The sequence below is a fragment of the Rousettus aegyptiacus genome, unplaced genomic scaffold (genome assembly GCF_014176215.1).
Source record: "Rousettus aegyptiacus isolate mRouAeg1 unplaced genomic scaffold, mRouAeg1.p scaffold_m13_p_9, whole genome shotgun sequence".
Lineage (NCBI taxonomy): Eukaryota > Metazoa > Chordata > Mammalia > Chiroptera > Pteropodidae > Rousettus > Rousettus aegyptiacus.
In genome coordinates, this window is record NW_023416312.1 from 75,828,858 (window position 1) to 75,852,428 (window position 23,571).

At 35.0% G+C, this 23,571-nt stretch overlaps 1 long non-coding RNA gene across 2 annotated transcripts in view; it reads right to left on the reverse strand.

Moving 5' to 3' along the window:
• The window catches only part of LOC118607784, a 245,750-nt gene extending 222,667 nt beyond the window's left edge, over window positions 1-23,083 (reverse strand). For both annotated transcript variants that reach the window (XR_004952817.1, XR_004952818.1), the window contains exons 1-2: window positions 21,672-23,083; window positions 18,925-19,018 (exon numbers count right to left, since the gene is read on the reverse strand). This is a non-coding gene — a long non-coding RNA (uncharacterized LOC118607784). The remainder of the gene's footprint in view (window positions 1-18,924; window positions 19,019-21,671) is intronic.
• Between the last annotated feature and the right edge of the window lie 488 nt (window positions 23,084-23,571).

Here is a 23,571-nt window from a genome sequence, read left to right on the forward strand (position 1 = left end):
AAAGAAACCAGTTTCAGGCAAACCTCTGCTGGGGTCTGTGGGACCATCCCAAATGGCAGTTGGTCTCACTGCGATCTGTGACTACAGAGAGAATGCCCGGGCACAGAAGTTTCAGAAAACTGAGGCTATTGGCCTGACAGCCCATGACTCCCTAAGATCCCGCTCCATCCAATACACAAAGTGCCACACATTGATAGGCAACTGTCTCTGCCCTGGGGTGGCACATTCAAGCCTGAGGTGGGCAGCAGTTGAACCTGCTACCACTGGAAACTTGTACAGAGATCCAAAGAGACAGCACTGATATGTAAACTGACCTTGCTGTGGCAGGGGCCATTTATTCAATAGATCCAGGAGACTCCTGGGGTCCCTGCACCACCCAACACACATATTACACAGGGGCTTTTCCAGTTTCAGAGACTTACTGGTAATTGACAGTCAGCGTCAGGCCTTGAGGAGTACTGATCTTTCTACTAAACTACCCTAGGTCAGGGACAGGGGACAACCAGACTGCTGCCTACAGCGTTGTCTCATCCACTTATTTTTAGACCCAGCACAGGCAATAACCATCTGCGGATCACTCTGTAGCTCCCAAAAGGTATCCCTGAGCAATCAAAAGCAATGGCTGAACTTGGTCCACTGAGGAAGCTCTGCCAAGGGTACACAAAACTAATGAATCTGGAGGCTGGCGCTAGACCACAAAAGAGCAAATCCTGACTATCTCCATTAGTGGTGTATACAAAGGGTGGTTCCAACAAGTACACAAGCCTGCTAGGGCAAATTGCACTCAGTGGGGTCAGCCCCATATAACAACTCTTACCATTTGGGAGCAGCCCATTCCCGCTAGTCATTCTGAGTGTTAATCCTATCTACTGATGTACTAACAACAATAAAGCTTTGGGGGCAACATAAAAACACACACAACCCACACAAAGATCACGTCCAGAGTCCCTGGCATAGAGGATGAGGGAGAATATGCCATTGGGCCAACAGTACACCTTCCACATAAGGCCATATGGACAAGTCTGAGAGACAAATCAAATATTTCTGATACATAGAAATAAACACAGAGAGGCTAATAAAATGAGAAAACAAAGAAATATGCCACAAATAAAACAACAGGAGAAAACTTCAGAAAATAAGCTAAATGAAATGGAGGCAAGAAATTTACCAGAGACAGAGTTCAAAATAGTGGCTATAAGGATACTTAAAGAACTTAGGAAGAAGATGGATGAGCACAATGAGATCCTCAATAGAGAGATAATAAGCATAAAAAAGACATAGAAATCATAAAAAGGAACCAGACAGAAATGGAGAATACAATAACTGAAATGAAGAATGCACTAGAAGGATTTGATAGTAGATTGGACAATGTGGAAGACTGACTCAGTGAAATGGAAGACAAGGTAGCAGAAAACACCCAGTCAGAACAATGAAAAGGAAAAAAAAAGAATTAAAAACAAATGAAGATTGTTTAAGAGACCTCTGGAGCAATATGAAGTGTAAAATATCTGGATCATAGGAGTACCTGAAAGAGATGAGAGAGAGCAAGGGATTGAGAATCTATTTGAAGAAATAATGAAAAATCTTCCCTAACCTAGCAAAGGAATTAGACATTCAAGTTCAATAACCACAAAGAGTCCCATACAAGAGGAATTCAAACGGACCTACCCCAAGACACATCATAATCAAAATGCCAAAGGTCAAAAACAAAGAGAGAATCTTAAAGCAGCAAGAGAAAGGCAGATGGTTATTTACAAGGGTATACCCATAAGAACATCTGCTTACTTTTAAATGGAGACTTTTCAGGCCAGAAGGGACTGGCAAGAAATATTCAAAGTTATGAAAAACAAGAATCTACAATCATGAATACTCTACCCAGCAAGGCTTTTGATTAAAATGGAAGGTGAGATAAAGAGTTTCACAGACAGGGAAAAGCTGAAGGAATTCATTGGCAACAAGCCAGTATTACAAGAAAAGTTAAAAAGACTTCTGGGAAAAAGAAAGAAGGTGTAAAAAAGAAAAAATAAATAAGAATAATAAAATGTTAATAACTATATACCTATCAGTAATCACTTTAAATGTAAATGAATTAAATGCTCTGATCAAAAGACATAGTGTAGCCGAATGGATAAGAAAACCAGCCCCATGCATGTGCTGTCTAAAAGAGACTCCCTTGAAATCAAATAACACTCACAGAATGAAAGTAAAGGGATGGATAAAGATGTTTTATGCAAACAGAAATAAAAAAAGCTGGAGTAGTGATACTTATACCAGATAAAATAGACTTTAAAACAAAGGCTATAATAAGAGGCAAAAAGGGCAGTACATAATGATAAAAAGATAGATCCATCAAGAGGACATAACCCTAGTAACCATATAGCACACAATATAGGAACACCTACATACATAAAGTAATTATTGACTGACATAAAAGAACATATCAACAGTATTACACACATAGTAGGAGACATTAACACCCCATTGACACCAATGGACAGATCTTCCAGACAGAAAACTGACAAGGGAAAAATGGGCCTCAAGGACACACTAGATCAGATGGATTTAATAGATATTTTCAGAAACTTTACCCCAACAGCAAAATATACATTCTTCTCAGGTGCACACGGAACGTTTTCTAAGATAGATCACATGTTAGGTCAAAAAACAATCTTCTTTAAGAAGATTGATATCATATCAACCATCTTCTCTGATCACAATGGTATGAAACTAGAAATCAAGTACAAGAAAAGAAGACTGGAAAATATACAAATGCATAGAAATTAAATAACATGCTACTAAATAATGCATGGATTATCATTTAGATCAAGGAAGAAAACAAAAGATACTTGGAGACAAATCAAAATGAAAACACAACGACTCAAAATCTATGAGTAACAGTGAAAATAGTCATAAGAGAAAAATTCATAGCAATACAGGCTTACCTTAAGAAATACGGAAAAGCTCAAATAAGCAATCTAACCTTACACTTAAAAGAACTAGAAAAAGAAGAGCAAACAAAACCCAAAGTGACTAGAAGGAAGGAAATAATAAAGATCAGAGTGGAAATAAACAAAATTGAGTCTAGAAAAACAATACGAAAGATTAATGAAATCAAAAGCTGTTTCTTTGAAAGGATAAACAAAACTGATAGACCCTTAAGTAGATTCATCAAGGTAAAAGAGAGAGAACTCAACTAAAGAAAATCATAAATGAACGAGGAGAAGTAATGATGGACTTTACAGAAATACAAAGTATCATAAGAAAATAATATGATCAATTATATACCAACAAATTGGACTATCTGGAATTAGTGTATACACTCTTGAAATATACAATCTGCCAAGAGTGATTCAAGAAGAAACAGAAAATCTAAATCAACCGATTACCACCAATGAAATAGAATCGGTAATCAAAGACCTTCTAAAAAAACAAAAGTCCTGGACCAGATGGCTTCATAGGTGAATTTTACCAAACATTCAAAGAATTATCACCTATTCTGTGCAAGTTATTCCAAAAAATTCAAGAAGAGGGAAGTCTCCCTAAATCCTTTTATGATGCCACCATTAGCTTGATTCCAAAACCACACGAAGACATTACAAAAAAAAATCATAGGCCAATATCTCTTATGAACATTGATGTAAAAATCCTCAAAAAAGTATTAGCAAACTGAATTCAGCAATACATTAAAAACATCATACACTATGATCAAGTTGGATTTATTCCTAGGATTCAAGGTTGGTACAATATCTGCAAATCAATTAATGTGATACACCACAGTAACAAATCAAAAGGTAAAAAATGTATGATCATATCGCTAGATAAAGAAAAAGCATTTGATAAAATCCAACATCCATTTATGATAAAAACTCTCAGTAAAGTGTGAATAGAAGAAACATACATCAACATAATAAAGGCCATATATGGCAAATCTACAGCTAACATCATACTCAATGAGGAAAGGCTGAAAATATTTTTCTTAAGATTAGGAGCAGGACAAAAATGCCTACTTTCACCATTCCTCTTCAACATTGTATTGGAAGTCTTAGCCACAGCAATAAGACAAGAAAGAGAAATGAAAGTTATCCAAATTAGAAAGAAAGAAGTAAAACTTAGGTCATTTGCTATGACATGATACTGTATAAAGATAACCCTGAAGATTCCGCCAAAAAATTGTTAGAATTGATCAATGAATTTAGTGAAGTAGCAGGATAGGAAATAACTATTTAGAAGTCAGTGGCATTTTTATATGCCAATGATCAACTTTCAGAAAGAGAAATTAAGAAAAAATCCCATTTGCAATTGCAATGAAAATTATAAAATACATGGGAATCAAATTAACCAAGAAGATAAGGCCTATTCTCAGATAATTATAAGTCATTTTTTAAAAATTGAAGAAGAAACAGATGCATGGAAGTATACACTGTACTCATGGGTAGGAAGAATCAACATCATTAAAATGGCCATACTACCCAAAGCCATCTATAGATTCAATGCAATCCCTATTTAAATACCAATGACATTTTTCAGCAAGCTAGAACAAATAATCCTAAAATTTATATGGTGCCATAAAAACACCTGAATAGCCATGCCAATCTTGAGAAAGAAAAACAAAGTTGGAGGTATCACACTACCTGATATAAAACTATAGTACAAGACTATAGTAATTAAGACAGCTTACTATTGGCATAAAAACAGATACATTGATCAATGGAACAGAATAGAGAGCCCCAAAATAAATCCCTGCCTATACGCTCACTTAACATATGACAAAGGAGGCAAGAATATACAATGGGGTAAAGATAGTCTCTTCAATAAGTGGTGCTTGTGAAATTGAACAGATACATGAAAAAGAAAAAAGAAAAAAAAAGAAAGAAACTGGACCACCTTCTTATACCATATACAAGAATAGACTCAAAATGGATTAAAGATTTAATGTAAGACCTGAAACCATAAAACTTCTAGAAGAAAGTATTGGCAGTAAACTCTGTGATATTGTAATAGAAATTTCTTTTCAGATATATTTCCTCAGTCAGTGGAAACAAAAGAAAAAATAAACAAATGGGACTACATCATACTAAGCCTCAAGCTTAAAATGGTGTCAAATCTGAATCTACATAAACTGGGTGAACGCCATTCACCATAACATGGCAAGTCCCTGAGACCATACTTCAACCAACTTCCATACTGCCCCAGGTTTTTCCAGTGGCTGTGTCTTACAGATAGTAGGCAGAAGGTGACAGACCTTGGGGTGCCCTGGGACATTGGTTAAATGAGCCCAGGCAGGAATGGTTGCAACCGGCCTTGGTTTACAGGATGACCTCTCCAATATGCCTCCAGACCCACCAAAGGCCAACCATAGATCACTTTGTAGCTTCTACTAGGTATTTCTGGACCAGTCACTGGCAGCAGCTAAATATGGTATGGACCGAAGCCCCTCATAAGATGTCCCAGAGAAAACACATCTAATGATCAGCTTTAGACTGCAACAGAGAACCACCAGAATAGCCCCACAAGGTGCACACACTAAGGGTGGTCTTGGCCATCACCAGAGCTTGCTGGGGTGAATCCTGCTACTTGGGGTCAGCTACTACGCAGCAGCTCATGCACTGTGGTCATGGCCAACCTTACAGATAATCAGCCTGAGAGGCAAAACCACCTACTTATGTGTCAACAGCAATCAGGGCTACACTATAACAGGAGGGCTCACACAATCCACACAAGGGGCAATTGTGGAACACCTGGTTCAGGTGATCAGGAAGACTGAGACACTGGGCACCACAGGGCACAAACTACATAAGGATACCCTGCCAATACAAGGAGACATAGTGGATCTATCTACTACATATAAACAAACACAAAAATGATGCCAAAATTAGGAAACAAAGAAGCATGTCCCAAATGAGAGAACGGGAGTAAATTTCAGAATACTAACTTAACTAAATGGAGGCAAGTAATCTACCAGATTCCCAGTTCAAATCACTGGTTATAAAAATGCTCAAAGAACTTAGTAAGAACTTCAACAAGAGATAATAAGCATAAATAGGACACAGAAACCATAAAAAAGGACCAAGCAAAAATTAAGAATACAATAACTGAAATGAAGAATACACTGTAAGGAATCAATAATAAATTAGGTAAAGCAAGGGATCAAATAAGCAATATGGAAGACAAGGTAGCAGAAAAATATCCACATGAAGCTGAAAAAAAGAAAAAAAAAGAAAAAAATAAGAACCATTTAAGAAACCTCTGGAAAATACCAAACATAACAACATTTGCATCATAGGGATACCAGAAGGAAAAGAGAGAAAGGAAAGCATTGAGAAACTATTTGAAGAAATAATAATGGAACACTTCCCTAACCTGATGAAGGAAATAGACATACAAGCTCAGGAAGCTCAGTGAGTCCCAAACAAGATGAATCCAAAGAGGCCTACACCAAATGTAATTAAAATGCTAAAGGTTAACAACAAAGAGAGAATGTTAAAATCAACAACAGTTACCTAGAAGGGAGCTCCCACAAAAATGTCAGCCGATTTCTCAACAGAAATTTTGCAGGCCGGAGGGCATTGGCATAAAATACTCAAAGTGATGAAAAGGTAGGATCTACAACCAAGACTACTCTACTCAGTAAAGCTATCGCTTAAAATTAAAGGAGAGGTAAAGAAATTCCCTGAAAAGAGAAGCTAAAGAAGTACATCACTACCAAACCAGTAATACAAGAAATGTTAAAGGAACTGATTTAAGAAGAAGGGGAGACAATATAAGTATGAAAAGTAAAATGTCAATTACTATGTATCTATCAATAATCACTTTAAATGTAAGTGGATTAAATGCTCCAATCAAAAGGCAGACAGTAACTAAAAGAATAAGAAAACAAAACCCATATATATGCTGTCTACAAGAGACCTATTTCAGATCAAAAGACACACACAGACTAAAAGAGATGAAAAAAGATATTTCATGTTAATGAAAACAAAAGACAAGCTGCGTAGCAATATTTATATTAAACATAATAAACTTTAAAACTAAGGCCATAATAAGAAATAAAGACATACACTTCATAATGATAAAGAGATCAAACCAACACAAATGTATAACCCTCATAAACATTTATGTATCCAACATAGGAGCACTTAAATATATAAAGCAAATATTGACCAACATAAAGGGAGAGAAAAACAATAATACAGTCATAGTAGGGGACTTTAACACTTCATTGATATAAATGGACAGATCTTTCAGACAATCAGCAAGAAAACAACACATTGAGAGACAAAAATCATAGAATTAATCGATATTAGTAGAGCATTTTACCCCCAAACAGAAGAACATACAGTCTTTTCAAGTGCACATGAAGTATATTCCAAGATAGACCACATGTTAGGCCACAAAACAAGTTGCAATATATTTAAAAAGAGTAGAATTATCTAAAGCACCTCTAACCACAGAGAAATGTAATTAGAAATCCATTACAAGAAAAAAAAAACCTGAAAGGCACACAACCACATGGAGGCTAAATAACATGCTATTAAACAATAACTGAATTAACAAAAAGCTCAAGGAAAAATCAAAAGGTAACTTGAAACAAGTGAAAACAAAAATACAACAACCCAAAATTTATGGGATACAGTGAAAGCAGTCCTAAGATGAAATTTATAACAATAGAGGCCTACCTCAAGAATCAAGAAAAATCTCAAATAAACAACTTAAACTTACACTCAAAGGAACTAAAAAAGAACAACAAAGTCCAAAGTAACTAAAAGGAAGTAAACAATAAAGATCAGTGTAGAAGTAAAGAAAATAGAGTCTAAAAACAAAACACATATGATCGATGCAACTAAAAGTTGTTTTTTTGACAATATAAACAAAATTGATAAATCTTTAACAGACTTTTCAAGATAAAAATAGAGAGAGCTAAATAAATAAAATTAGAAATCAAAGAGGAAGAAGGGTTCAAGATGGTAAGATAAGTAAATGCAGTTCTGTCCTTCTCCTATGACCGCATAAAATTACAACTAAATTATAGAACAATCAACTTAAAGAATCACCTGAAGTCTAACTGAACATATCATCTATAACTGAGGATATAAAGAACAGGCCATATTGTGACAAGTAAGAGGGGCAGAGACATGAAACAAGCTGGCCTCTCAGCCACGAGTGGTGGTTGAGCATCAGCAGGGATATTTTGGCTGCAGAGGGCCCCCTGAAGAAGCGAGGAACCCTAGCCCCACATTGGGGCTCCTCAGCCCAGGGTTTCAGAGTTGGGAAGAAAAGTCCCTACAAAATTTGACAGTAAAAATCAATGGGGATAACGACTGTCTGGTGAGATGGAAAAAAAATTAGATATCCAGACATCCCTTTAAATGGCCAGCACACAGAGTTACTCTCTTGGAGACACTCTGGGCTTCAGCAGAAGATCAGCAACTCAGGAAGCACAAGAGACATAAGGGGAAAGACCTAGTTTTGTGGCTTCAGAACAAAGGCTGGAGGGAGGACAGCTACCATTCTCCATTTCTCCAACCTCCTCCTGAGCAGCCTACAGGTGAACACTATCTTGTCTGTGTTGAGCCCTCTCTCTTCTGCCCAATTTCGAATGTGCATTGGCCTTGTGAAGTCCACTCACTCTACCCCATGGCTTTCTGGGGCTCTGCCCCACCAAGCTTGCAAATTACCTGTGGCAAGCTAGTTGTCCAGCATCCAGTCCCACCCTGCACTCTCAGAGGAGTGTACATTTGACAGCAATCATCAGTCCTCTGCTTGGCACCTCTGGGAAAATTCTCAGTGTGGGTGGCCAGTGCCAGACTGAGCTACAGTGTTTCTTTAACAATTCTTAGCAGTTTATGGGTCCAAGAAGGGCAGCAGCTGGCCTCAGTGGGATCTGAGTCTTTTGCAGGTGGCCACAGTCAGCACCGGCAACAAATCTGAATCTGCACTGGCCTGATTAAATTAGCTCATTTCATCCCACTTCTTACTGAGACCCTGCCCCATCCAGCTCCCTGATTACTGGAGGCTTGTTTGTGGCTTGGTCACCAGATCTCTTGGCAGGAAGCTGTTTTAGCAACATTCAACAGGCCTCTACTCATACACCTCTAGAGACAATCCTGGTGGGGCAATGAGCCCCGGCCTGAATTGCAGTATTCATTAACAAACCTCAAGTATCTTCAGGCCTAAGTAGGGTGGCAGCTAGCCTTGATATGATCTGAGACTTTTGCATTGGGCCACAAGTTCAGCACTGGCGCCACAACTAGATTTGCATTAGTCAGGTGAAATCCTGTTTGTGGACCACCCAAAGGCTCTTTCAGCTGCTGAGCAATACGGAAAGTTGGCAGGCAGCTTTAGGCCTTGGGGTGCCCTGGACCTTTTGCTAAGCTGCCCCATGACTGGTACTGGTGGCAGCTTGCCTCGGTTTGCAGTATGGTTTCTCGCACTTGCCTCCAGGTCCAGCACAGGCAGTGACCAGTTGTGAATCACTTGGTAGCGAATATCAGGTAGCACTGGATGGTCACAGGCAGTGGCTGACATTGGCCTGCATGAGGCCTCTCCCAAGGAGCCAAAGGACCAACACGCTTTGAGGCTGGCTTCAGACTACAACAAAAGCATCACCTGACTAGCACCACAATAGGCACACCCAAAGGGTAGTCTAAACAAGAACACTAGTCCACTGGGACAAATTCCATTCCATGGCATCAGCCCGCAAACAGCAGCTCATGCCCTGTGGGAATGGCCAATCCTCATTGCCAGTCATCCTGAGAGTCAATAGCACCCACTGGTGTGCCAACAACAATCAAAACTTAACTACAACAGGAGACCACACACAACTCACACAAGGAACACCACTGGAGCATCCAGTGCAGGCAATTAGGGAAAAATGTGCCACTCAGCCACACAAGGCATCTACTAAATAGGCTACCTGGAAAAACTGGGAGATATAGCAAATCTAGCTAATACATAAAAACAAACACAAGTGGTAGTCAAAAATCAAACAAACAAACAAAAACAAAGAAATATGTTCCAAATGAAAGAAAAACAGAAAATTCCAGAAAAAGAACTAAGTGAAATGGAAGCAAAAGATCTACAAATACAGAATTCAAAACACTGGTTATTAAGATGCTCAATAAACTTAGGGGAAGAACAGATACCTCAATGAGAACTTAAACAAAGAGATAGTAAGCATAAAAGAAGACATAGAAACCATAATAAAGATCCAGGTGAAAATAAAGCATACAATAAATGAAACAAAAAACACACTGGAAGGAATCAACATTAGATTTGATGAAGTAGAGGATCGAATTAGTGATTTGGGAAAAAAAGATAGGAGAAAACACCCGTTCAAAAGAGCAAATAAATAAATAAACAAATAATAAGAAAAGTTTCAGGGACCTCTGGGGCAACATTGAGCATACTATCATTCTCATTATAAGGGTATCAGAAGGAGAAAAAAAAAACAAGGAATCAAGTAACTACTTGAAGAAATAATGACTGATATCTTCCTTAACCCGGTGAAAGAAATAGGCATACAAGATTAAGAAGTGCAAAGAATCCCAAACAAAATAAAGCGAAAAAGCCAAAAAGGTCCATACCATAGATTTCAGAAACATGGTGGAGTGAGAGACATTCCCGAATCTCTCCCCATGAAAGAACAATAAACTGAACATCCAAAACTCAACAACAACAACAACAAAACACCCAAACTGCACACCAGTATGTTTGAGCATGAGATCTGTACATAAAAGCTACCACAGGTCAGAACCATGGGTGTTAGGTAGTGGACTGGGAGAAACAAAGAAGGTGCCTCTTGCAGCCACAGGACCTCCCTGTGGTAGGAGGAGAAGGGGAGAAGGTACTGCAAGAATTGAAAAATGAAATAACAAGCTTGGGAAATAGAGTTGATCAAATAGAGGAAAGGATCAGTGAGATCGAACACAGAAATATAGAAATAAATCACAAGGAAGAAGAGAGAAAACAAAGAATAAAAAATAATGAAAGAGAAACACAAGAACTAGCTGATACTACCAGGAGAGGAAACATAAGAAAAAAAAAATCAGAATACACTTCCATTAAAGCCCAGGTGGAAATATAGTTCAAAAACACCATGAACAACCAAGGTGATAAGGCATCTCAGAAAGAAAGAGAAAAATCTCCAGAAAATAAACTTACAAACATAGAAATATGCAACTTAAATGACAGAGAATTCAGGATGGTACTTCTGAAAAAAATGCAATGACATTTGAAATGAATCATATCAACAATTTCAGGAGCTGAAAATACAGCTAGATGAGCAGAATAAGTTTTTGTTGTTGTTTGTTTTTTTTTTTAGCAAGGAGAATGAAACCCTCACAAAGAACCAAATAAATCTTATGATCCCCTGCAAGAGTCGAAAAATGAAATAACAAGCTTGGGAAATAGAGTCGACCAAATAGAGGAAAGGATCAGTGAGATCGAAGACAGAAATCTAGAAATAAATCAGAAGGAAGAAGAGAGGAAACAAAGGATAAAAAAATAATGAAATAGAAATACAAGAACTAGCTGATACCACCAGGAGAGGAACGCATAAGAAAAATGAGCATTTTAAAAGGGGAGGAAAAAGAACAGGGACTAGAAAGTGTTTTCAGACAAATAGTTGACAAGAATTTCCCAAATCTAAGCAATGAGCTGGAGCTTGTAATTCAAAAAGTCAACAGAACAGCCAATATCTCAACCCAAAAAGGTCTTCACCAAGACACATATTATTAAAGTTATCAAAAATCAGCGATAAAGACAGAATATTCAGTGCAGCCAGGAAAAACAAGATAGTAAACCTATAAAGGAAAATCAATTAGATTATTGTGGCACTTCTAAACACAAACCTTATAAGCCAGAAAAGAGTGGAATCAAATATTAAAACTATTTTTTGATTAAGTTTATTGGGGTAACATTGATTAATACAATTATATAATTTTCAGTTCTACATTATCATTTGAAATCTGTATATTCTATTGTGTGTTTACCACTCAAAGTTCAATTTTATTCAACTACCACATATTTGATCCACTTTATCCATTCCACCCATTCCTTACCCCTCTATCTTTGTTCTCTTTTACTGCATCTACCTCTCCCTTCCTCCCCAACCCCTTATCCACGGGTAATCACTAGTCTATAGTCCATATCCATGAATATCTGTTTATTTGTCTTGCTCATTTGCTGTTTTTAGGTTTATATCCCATGTATAAGTGATACCATGCAATTTTCAACTTTTTCTGTCTGGTTTATTTTACCTACATTATTATATCAAGGTCCATCCATGTTCTCGCTAATGGCAGTATTTCATCCTTTCTAATAGCTGAGTGAGTAATATTTCATTGTATATACGTACCACTGCTTCTTTAGCCAATCATCTACTGAAAGACACTGCAGTTGCTTCCATGTCCTGGCCACTAAATAATGCTGCTATGAATATCAGTATGTAAATATATTTTTGGATATGAGTTTTCAAGTCTTTAGGGTAAATATCCAGTAAAGGAATTGCTGGATCATGTGGTAGATAAATTCTTAGTTATTACTGTTTTCCATATTGGCTCTATCAATTTGCAGTCCCATCAGCAGTGTATGAGGGTTCCTTTCACTCTGCATTCTCTCTAATATTTGTTCTTACTTGTCCTGTTGATTAAAGCTATTCTAACAGGTGTGAGATGGCATCTCATTGTGATTTTGATTTGCATTTTCCTAATATTTCAAGCAAATGGCATTCAGAGAAAAGCAGGAGTAGCGGTACTAATATCAGATGAAATAAACTTCAAAATAAATAAGATAAAAAAAGATATTGAGGAACATTTCATAATGATAAAATGAATCATGCACCAAGAAGACATAACACTTATTAATACCTGTGCTCCCAATCAGGGAGTCCCAAAATATGTAAAGCAATTATTAACAGAACTACAGGAAGAAACAGACCAAAACACTATCGTAGTAGGGGACCTAAATACCCCAATGTAAGATATGGACAGGACATCCAAACAGAAAATCAATAAGGACATGACATCATTAAATGACAAATTAGGCCAACTGGACATCATTAACATTTACAGAGCCTTTCATTCCAAAACAGCTGCTTATACATTCTTCTCTAGTGCACGTGGAACATTCTAAAGAATCGACCACATACTGGGACACAGAGATAGCCTCAATAAATATAAAAGGTTTGGAATCATACCTACCATATTCTCCGATCTTGATGCTTTGAAAGTAGAGATGAAATATAAAAAGAAAGTGGAAAGAACCACAAATACATGTAGATTAAACAACATGCTACTGAAGAATAACTGTGTCAGAGAAGAAATAAAAAGAGAGATCAAGAGATACATAAAACGAATAATAATGATAGGACAACATATCAAAACATTTGGGACACAGCAAAAGAGGTCATAAGAGGAAAGTTCATATCATTTTAGGCCTACTTCGAAAACCAAGAACTAGCTCAAAAGTCTGCACCAAGACTCATCAGAATTGCAGTGTCAAAGGTTAAAGACAAAAAGAGAATCCTCAAAGCAACAATAGAAAAGGTGTTTGTTACCTACAGGGAAGCTACCATAAGCCTGTCAGCCAGTTTAGCAACACAAGCTTTGCAGGCCAGAAGGTATTGGTATGAAATATTTAAAGTGATGAAAAGGAAGGAACTTCAACTAAGATAACTTTCCCCAAGAAATCGATTATTTAGATTCAAAGGACAGACAAATTGCTTCTCAGACCAAAAAAAAAAAAAAAAAAAAAAACTAAAGCAGATTATCACCACAAAACCATAATTACAAGACATATTAAAGGGACTTCTTAAGAAGATGAAGAAAATTAATCAAAAATAAAAATAGTAAAATGGCTACAAGTACATATCTATCAAGAAATACTTCCAAGGAAAAATAATTAAATGCTCCAATCAGAGGGAGTGACTGAATGGATAAGAAAACAAGACCCTACATATGCTACCTATAAGAGACACTCGATTTGAAAACACACACAGATGGAAAGTAAAGCAATAGAAAAAATATATTTCATGGAAATGAAAATTTTTAAAAAGCTGAGGTAGCAATATTTACATCAGACAAAACAGACTTTAAAATTATATATATATGTATATATATATATACATATATATATATATATATATATGTATATATATACATATATATATGTATATATATATGTATATATATATACATATATATATATATATATATATATATAGAGAGAGAGAGAGAGAGAGAGAGAGAAAGAGAGAGAGAGAGAGAGAATGCCACACAATAATAAAGGGATCGATTCAACAAGAGGCCATAACCCACGTAAATATTTGTGCACTCAACATAGGAGCACCTAAATATATAAAGCAAATATTGCCTGACATAGAGCAAGAGTTCAATAGTAATACAGTCATATTAGGGGGATTTAATACCCTATTGACACCGATGGACAGATCATAAAGACATAAAATCAACAAGGAAACAGTAGTTTTAAATGATACAGCAAGTAGTTTTAATTGACACCATTGGATAGATCTTCCACATGGAAATCAACAGAAAACAGTAGCCTTACATTAAACACTAGACCAGATGGATTTAATTGATTCATTTATAGCATTTCACATCAAAGCATCGGAATATACATTTTTTTCAAGTATACATGGAAGATTTTCTAAGATAGACCATGTGTTAGGCCACACAACAAGTCTTAAGAAATTTTAAAAGATTAAAATCACATCAAACTTCTTCTTAGATGACTATAGTATAAAACTAGAAATACAGTACAAGAAAAAAAATACTGGAAAATACACAAACACGCAGATATGGAATGACATGTTACTAAACAATAAATGGGTTAATAATGAGATCAAGGAAGAAATTAAAAGATACCTCAAGACAAATGAAAATGAAAACATGATGACTCAAAATTTATTGGACGCAGCAGAAGCCATAGTAAGAAAAAAAAATTGTAGCAATACACCTTTACCTCAAAAAAAACAATAAAATCTAAAATAAACAATCTAACCTTACATTTAAAGGAGCTAGAATAAAGAACAACAAACAAAGCCCAAGGTGAGTGAAAGAAAGGAAATAATAAATATCAGGGCAGAAATGAATGAAATAGATTCTAAAATACCAATACAAAATATCAACGAGCATAAGCTCGTTCTTTAAAAAGATAAAAATGTATAAATCTTTAACCAGATTCAGTAAAAAAAGAGAGGACCCAAATACAGAAAATCAGAAAAGAAAGAGGTGAAGTGATAACAGACTATAATGAAATACAAAAAAAAATTATAAGCAAAAACTATTAGAAACTTTATGCCAACATTTGGACAATCTGGAAGAAATGGACAAGCTCCTAGAAAGATACAATTTCCCAAGACTGAGTCAAAGAAAATCAGAAAATCTGAACTGTCCAATTACTACTATTGAAATTGAATCAGTAACCAACAAACTTCCAACAAACAAAAGTCCCCAAATGAAAGGTTTCACAGGTGAATTTTACCAAACATTCAAAAAAGAATTCATACCTATTCTTTTCAAACTATTCCATAAAATTTAAGAGAAAAGAAGGCTACCAAGATTATTCTATGAGGCCACCATTACCCTGATTCCCAAACCAGGCAAACATATTACAAAGTAATAATAATAAAAAAAAATTATTGTTCAATATTCCTGATGAACTAGACACAAGAATCCTCATCAAAATATTAGCAAACTGAATTCAGCAATATGGTGAAAAGTTCATACAGCATGATCAAGTGATATTTATTTTGGGGAAACAAGGTTGGTTCAATATCTGCAAATTCTTAATGTGATACATGACATTAACAAATCAAAGATTACAATCATATGATCATATCGATAGATGCATAAAAAGTGTTTCATAAAATTAAGCATGTATTTGTGATAGAATACTCTCAGCAAAGTGAAATTCAAGGGAACATAGCTCTACATAATAAAGACCATATACAACCAAGTGACAGATAATATATTCAATGGTGAAAAGCTAAAAGCATTTTCTTAAGATCAAGAATAAGACAAGTATGTCCTCTTTCACCACTTTTATTTAATATAGTATTGGACATCCTATCCACATCAATCAGAAAAAAGAGAAATAAACAGCATTCAAATAGGAAGGGAAGTAAAATTGTCATTATTAGTAGATGGCATGATGCTATATAGAGAACCCTAAAGATTCCACCAAAAAACCTGTTAGAACTGATGAATGAATTCAGTAAAATAGCAAGATACAAAATTAATATTCATAAATTGGTTACATTTTTTATACACCAATAATGACCTATTAGAAAGAGAAATTAAGAAAACAGTTTATAATTTCATTGAATACAATAAAATACCCAGGAATAAATTTAACCAAGAGATAAAAGACCTGTGCTTGGATAATTATAAGTTACTGAAGAAAAAAAATTGAAAATACAAATAAATAGAAGAATACACCATGCTCATGGATAGAAAGTATTTGCATCATTAAAATGTCCATACTACACAAAACAATCTACAGATTCAATGCATTTCATATCAAAATTTCAAAGGTATTTTGCAAAGAACTAGAACAAATAATTCTAAAATATACATGGAACCACAGAAGTCCCCAAAGAGCCACACTGACCTTGAGAAAGAACAAAGTTGGAAGTATGCTATTAGATATGTATAAGGCTATAGTAATTAAAGTGGCATGGTACTGGCATAAAAATAGACACATAGATCAATGGAACAGATTAGAGAGTCCAGAAATAAACCCTTGTCTATATATGGTCAATTAATCTATGACAAAGGAGGAAAGAATATACAATAGACAGTCTACTCAATACATGATACTCAGAAAACTAGACAGATACACACAAAAATGAAACTAGATCATCTTTTCAAACCATATGCAAAAATAATCTCAAAATGGATTAAAGACTTATATGTAAGATCAGAAACTATAAAACTCCTAGAAGGAAATATAGGCAGTAAACTCTCTGACATTGCTATTAGTAATATTTTTTCTGATATGTTGCCTCAGGCAAAGGAAACAAAAAATAAACAAATAGGTCTAAATCAAACTACAAAGTTTTTGTACAGCAAAGGAAACCATTACCAACATTAAAGGGAACCTACTGAATGAGAGAAGATATTCACCAATGATGTATCTGATAAGAGATTAAAATCTAAAATTTATAAAGAACTCAGGCAACTTAATACCAAAGAAACAAACAATCCAATTAAAAAAAATGAGCAGAGGACCTGTATAGACATTTCTCCAATGAGGACATACGAAAAGATGCACGAAGTCACTAATCTGAGAAATTCAAATTAAAACCACAATGATATGTAACCTCACACTATCATCAATAAATCAAAAAACAAGTATTGATGAGGATGTGGAGAAAAGAGAAGCCCTGAGCATTGTTGTTGGGATTAAAAATTGATGCAACCACTATGGAAAATTGTATGGTGGTTACTCAAAAAATTAAAAATAGAACTATTGCATGACTCATCAATTTCATTTCTGGGCATTTATCTGAAGAAATCTAAAATACTAATTCAACTCTATATTTTTGCAGATTTATTGAAAATAGCCAAGATATGGAAACAACCTAATTGCCCATCAATAGAGGATCGGATAAAGAAGAGGTGGTATGTATATAGAATATAATATTACTCAGCCATAAAATAAAGAATAAAATCTTACCATTTATATCAACATGGATGGACCTGAAAGGTAATATCTGCTATTTTATAGCTCCTCACCTCTCTTTATGTTGTTATTTTTACAAATTACATCTTTATACATTTCATGCTTATTAGCATAGCTTTATAACTATTATTTTATGCATTTGCCTTTTAAATCATGTAAGAAATTATAAAGAGTTACTACCAACCAAATATGCAATATTACTGGCTTTTATATTTAACTGTGTAGCTATATTTACTATTGTTCTTTATTTTTATGTGTCTTTTTGTGACTATCTAATGTCCTTTCATAAAAACCTGGAGGCCTCCTTCTGGTATTCTTTTATGGCCAGGGTGCTAGTGACAAACTCCTTAGCCTTTGTTTTATTATATTATAATTATTAATTTTTACTTAATTTATCAACCGTAAATTAAATATAATAATTTATATGATAGTCCTAACTTGTGTCATCCTGGAATCACATTCTATTGTTTTAATTATCCCTTGGCAATAAGTTGAGGCTCTTTCTTGATTTTTCAAATATGTTTTATAGTTTCAAATTTAATTATGGACATTGTATTTCGGATCAGTAAATAATAACAGTCTTTATGCCCAGAATTGGACAAGTTTTTCTGTTAAGCTGTTTGAGTGTGGTGTGTAGGGAAATGACTCTGTGCTAGTGCCCTGATGACCTTGCACTTTTTCACACAGGCCACATCTCCAAGGCATAACTGCAACTGTTCTAGTTCTTTGCAGAATGTCCTGTAATCCTTTCAGAACATGAGAGCCTAAAAGACTTATGAGGAGGTGCTATAGGCCATTTCCCACTTGTCTCCTCATCTTCCTAGGAGGCTGTCGTGAGAGTTTTATTGCCTCTCAGTTTCTGATGAGTTATGAGGCTTTCTGTCACGTCCTATTTAGAGTAAATCTATAGGCTATAAAACTAGTTTCACCATGGCACAGGCTGCGCATCACCATTTGTGTTGCAGCTGTCTAACTTTTCATCATTGTGCTGTGGGACAAAAGAAACACAGAGCTGCCACCTTTGGCTGCTCTTGCAGTTGTTGTGTGTAAGTATTAAACTATCTAAATTTAACAAGGGCTTGTTATTTCTCATTGGACAAATAATCAACCATTCTTGATAAGATTTTGATCAAACTAGTCAGTCATTGAGCTGGGTTTGGTTTACTCGTTGCTATCTTTACGTTTAGCAAACACAGACAGCAAATAGCAGTGTGTCGTTTTTACCTTGTGTTTAAAACGAGACTTGGACTTCTGGAGAGTTTTCCTCAGTGTTTCTGCTCCACAGAAGAGATCTCTTTCCAAGCACATTTCCTTTCATCTGCAGAACAAAACAGGAAGACTTTTGTTGTTTGTTAGTTAATTCTAGTTTGTCATAGCAATTGGGGTTTTTCTGGGTTCTCCTGGTCCAGTCCCATTCTCTAGCATGACCTATGCTTCCGGACTTTGTGGTCAGTCTTTATCAGCAACATTACTTTCTTACCTCCTTGTGTTAGTCAAACTCCGCCTTATGTCTCTGGCAGGTTTGAGGTGGGAAAGACTTTCTTTTCATCTGCCTTGTATTGGCATAAGATTCTGGACCCAAGAGGGTTATTTTTCCTTCCCTCAGGAGTATAGAGTTTTTGTTTATTTTGTTATCCAGAAATAGCATATCTGTTTTTCTGTTCTTTAAGTAGAAGTGTTTCCTACCCCTTCTTCAGAGAAAGAATTGTTAGCTTCTACCCTTCTCCCAATGTAATCAGTCCTTGCTTGAACCCTGGGAACAGGAATATTTTCTGCTCCTCTCAAGTGGCCTCAGGATTTCACTTCATATGAAAGAAGATTCAAGGAAGGAGGTACAGTTTTAACTTCTGTCACCAAATGTAATCCAATCATTTCCTGTATGATAACAGAGGGCGTGTTCTCTCGACTCTTGCCTTGAAACCTCAGTTTTCTGTTGGGCTCAAAAATTTATTATTTTGTAATTATCCAATCTTTTCTCAGTATTAGGTGGGAACAATGTTCTCTTGAGGTTTTTGTTTTGTTTTTCACACTAAGTACAAATAAAGTATTCATTGGAGAGGTCTGAGCAGATGAGGATATGATTCGAGTTATATTTTAAAGAGATAATTGACTGCTATTTTGAGTATAAGTTAAAGTGGATCAAGTTAGAAGCAAGGAATCTTTTAAGATGCTATAATATTAATATTATTTGGCTCACATCTTCTTAATAGTACAAAAAGAGAAATCTGATGGATGACACAGTTCAGATTATGAGATAAGAGATTATACAGTTATTTTTTAAGAAAGATATGAATTATTGTGCTGTTAAGTTCTAATAGATCCTTCTCATGTGGGACCTAATATAAAGAAGATCAAATGCTATATAGTAAGCAATGCATTTGAGGGACATTTTCACAGCAAAAGTAGAAGAGCTTTCATATTATTATAATTTTTAAAATAAAAACCTATGATAAAAGCCATGTTTATGACATTAACATTAATCTCAGTGAAGATGAGCTTATATAGTTACTATGTCTCTGTTTCAAGTTTTTTTCATAATTCATCTTAGAGTACTGTTTCAGGTAATTTGTTTTCAGTTGAAATTAACAACAACAATAACAACATAGTTATCACTAGTTTAAAGAAATAAAGAGCCATTATTGGCACATATAACAAATTCTAGAGATAGATTACGCTTCAGGCAAGTGCTGATCTATCAGCTCAACATCTACGCCATTTTTTCTAGATCCCAAGCTCTTTTTAAGAGGCTGCCAATACCCTAATTTCCAAACCAAAGACATTGCAAGAAAAAAAAAGGCCTATCGGTCTATATCCCTGATGAACTTGATGCAAAAGTCCTCAACAGAATATTAGCAAACCGAATGCAGCAATACAGTAAAAATATCGTGCAGCATGATCAAGTTGGATTTATTCCTAGGATACAAGTTTGTTTTCGTATCCACAAATCAATTAATGTGATACACCACATTAACAAATTAAAAGATTAAAATCATGTGAGCATATCAATAGATGCAGAAAAAAGCGTTTGAAAAATCCATCATCCAATTATGCTAAATTATATGCACAGTAGAAATATAATTGGATTAGTTTTTCATAGAAACTATAGCTACATTCTTTCTTTTTCTCTTCTAATGATTTTTTTCTTTTCTCCTCTTTTCTTTATTTAGGGGAAAGGGGTTGAACTCATAAACTCTTGGAATCTATATTCTAGAGCCATTTGTTTGTGTCTAGGAATCAAAATAGAAAATTGAATAAGAGGAAAAGCAAAGCATATAGGATCCTTACATTTTATAAATTATGTGGAATAAAAATTAAGGATAAATGGTGTACATAGTGGAAAATCAATAAAGGCCTAGTCTCATCATATACTCCAGTCCACACTCTCTAATTAAGCTTGGCAAATTGAATTTATAATAGACTTGTCATTTTGAGAAACGATTTGGTCTGCAACAAAGCTGATATCACATATAAGCAGTGTAAGAACTGAATATAAAGAGTGGCAGGAAATCTTTCTAATTCTTCTAAATCCCTCACTTCACAAATTGGTATATGAAATACCATCTTTAGAGATTTATAAATGCACAATTTACATTGAAAATTCAGACATAATATAGACATTTTAGATTAGTGAGTGCTACCTAATTTTTTATACCCGAAACAAAAGCCTAGTTGAAAAAAAAATCATTTAAAGAGAGGAATGTTTCTAATGGTTAGTGTTAGGGCTATTTGGGAGAAGAGGGAAAAGTAAAAAAAAAATCTGAGCGTTTGAGGCAGTGACCCATGGGACTTCCCATATGCAGTGTGAAGGCATTGTCTGCCAATGGAACAAACCAAAAACAGTATGGGATGTCAGAAAAGGGAGGGGAAAGAGCTTTCGAAGATCTCATCTCCTCCATTTGTTCACTCAGACTTGCCTAGTAATATTCTTTATCTTTTTTACAACTCCATTTGTCCTCTTTTAAGTAACCCACCTTTTCTCTTAGCTTCATGCTATGTGCAGATACTTTCCTTCATTCGGTACTGATGGATCATATTTTTATGAAATCCCAAACACCAACATTCAAGCTGCCAAAAGAAAGAACTTGAGGGTGCAAACTTATTTTAATACAATCCATTACACTAAAGCCTAAGATTTCTTTGATAGTAACTCCTCTGCTGCATTTAAATTTACAAAACATTAACTGCTTCAGATCAGGGAACAGAACATCATGGAGGTCATTTAGATATGATAAAAAGAATATTAGAAAGAGTTGATAGAAAAGAAAATTGTGCATTCAGCTTCTCAAGGTAATTAATATCCACTCAGAGCTCTACCATCATTAGGGAGTCCAACGGAATCCGAACCCAAAATAATCTGGAAAGAAAGAGGAAACCTCTCCTTTGTCTAGCCTGTGGCCTTCTTTTCACACAGACTGCTTTCTAGGTTGTAGTCATTAGGACCCATGAATCCCTGTCTTAATCCCAAGAGCCCCAAACTAAGATTTATTTTGTAAATGAGGCTTGTCTCTATGGTCTCCTGAGTATTATGTGTTCTTTAACAAATGTATCTATTAAAAACACATAAATTTATGGCTAAGACACTGAAGTTAAGCAATTGGTTGCTTCCCATAATTATGAGATAGAGAGAATTTGGTGTCTTTTTCAAAGTACAGGTTATAAGGAACATATGCAAACACTGAAGAGCTGCCCTGGGAATTCTTTCAAAGGCTCATGCAGATGATTAGCATGTATCTGAAGTCCCTTCCCCAGCAGAGCTACAAGTTTTCATCTGAATATAGCAATTTATTTTCTTACTAATATATGTAAAGCTATAAGCAATACTTTTGATAATCCTCCTTTCTGCCTAGACTCAAATATGTCATTTTGTGTTTTAGCCAATTTTCTATATACCAGAAGAAAATTGAAATGCTTTGCCTCATTTTCAGAGTACTTCCATTTTGTATTATAGTTTGAACCTTTTTCTTTTCTTCTCCTACAACAACCTTTCTTTGTTTAGGAACTCTCTCTTTAATCTCTTTTCACTCTATCGTCCCACAATTTTCAATGGAAAGCTAAATGAATATATTTTTAAATGCTCACTAAAGAAGCAGGAAATAGGTTATTATTAAATGAGGGAAACAATGTGGAGTCCAGCAGTCTGGCTTTCGAAATCCATGCAGTAGTCCACAGCAGGCAATATTATTTAAATAAAAGTGTTATCTAAAATAACATGAAGAAAATATACCACAAAAATATGCTCCATGAAAAAAATTGAAATCGGTTTTCCAAAGATATAAGAACACTTCATTCTCTGCAACATAACACTGAATTACTGCTATAGCAGCTCCAGAAGCTAAGTAATTAAAAACACTGGGCTAATATTCTTGGGTCTGGGTAACTGAAATAGAGGAGAAACAATGTAGAGTTATTTCTTAAAATAGCTTCGATATCTAAGATTACTAAAATGTCAAAAAAATTATTGAATTACTCAGTAAAAATGTATTGTTATTTTTTGGCGTGCTGCAACCAGATAATCAAATGTTTATTGTCACTGTTACAGCTAGTCTCAAATAATGTTTTTAGTAAAATATAGTGGGTATACAGTATTATATTAGTTTTAGGTGTACAACATAATGATTTAACATTTATATACCTTATGATGTGATGACCGCAATAAGTATAGTAACCATCTGCCAACAGTGCTAAGTTATGACATTATTGACTATATTCCCTGTGCTGTATTTTATATCCCTGTGACATTTATTTTATTTTTTAAATTTGGTCTTTTGCTATATAATTTATTGCTTTTCCAAAAAAATAACCATCAGAAAAATTGGCTTTATGTATTACATATGTATGTTTCTATTTGAAACATAGGTTTTATATATTTTT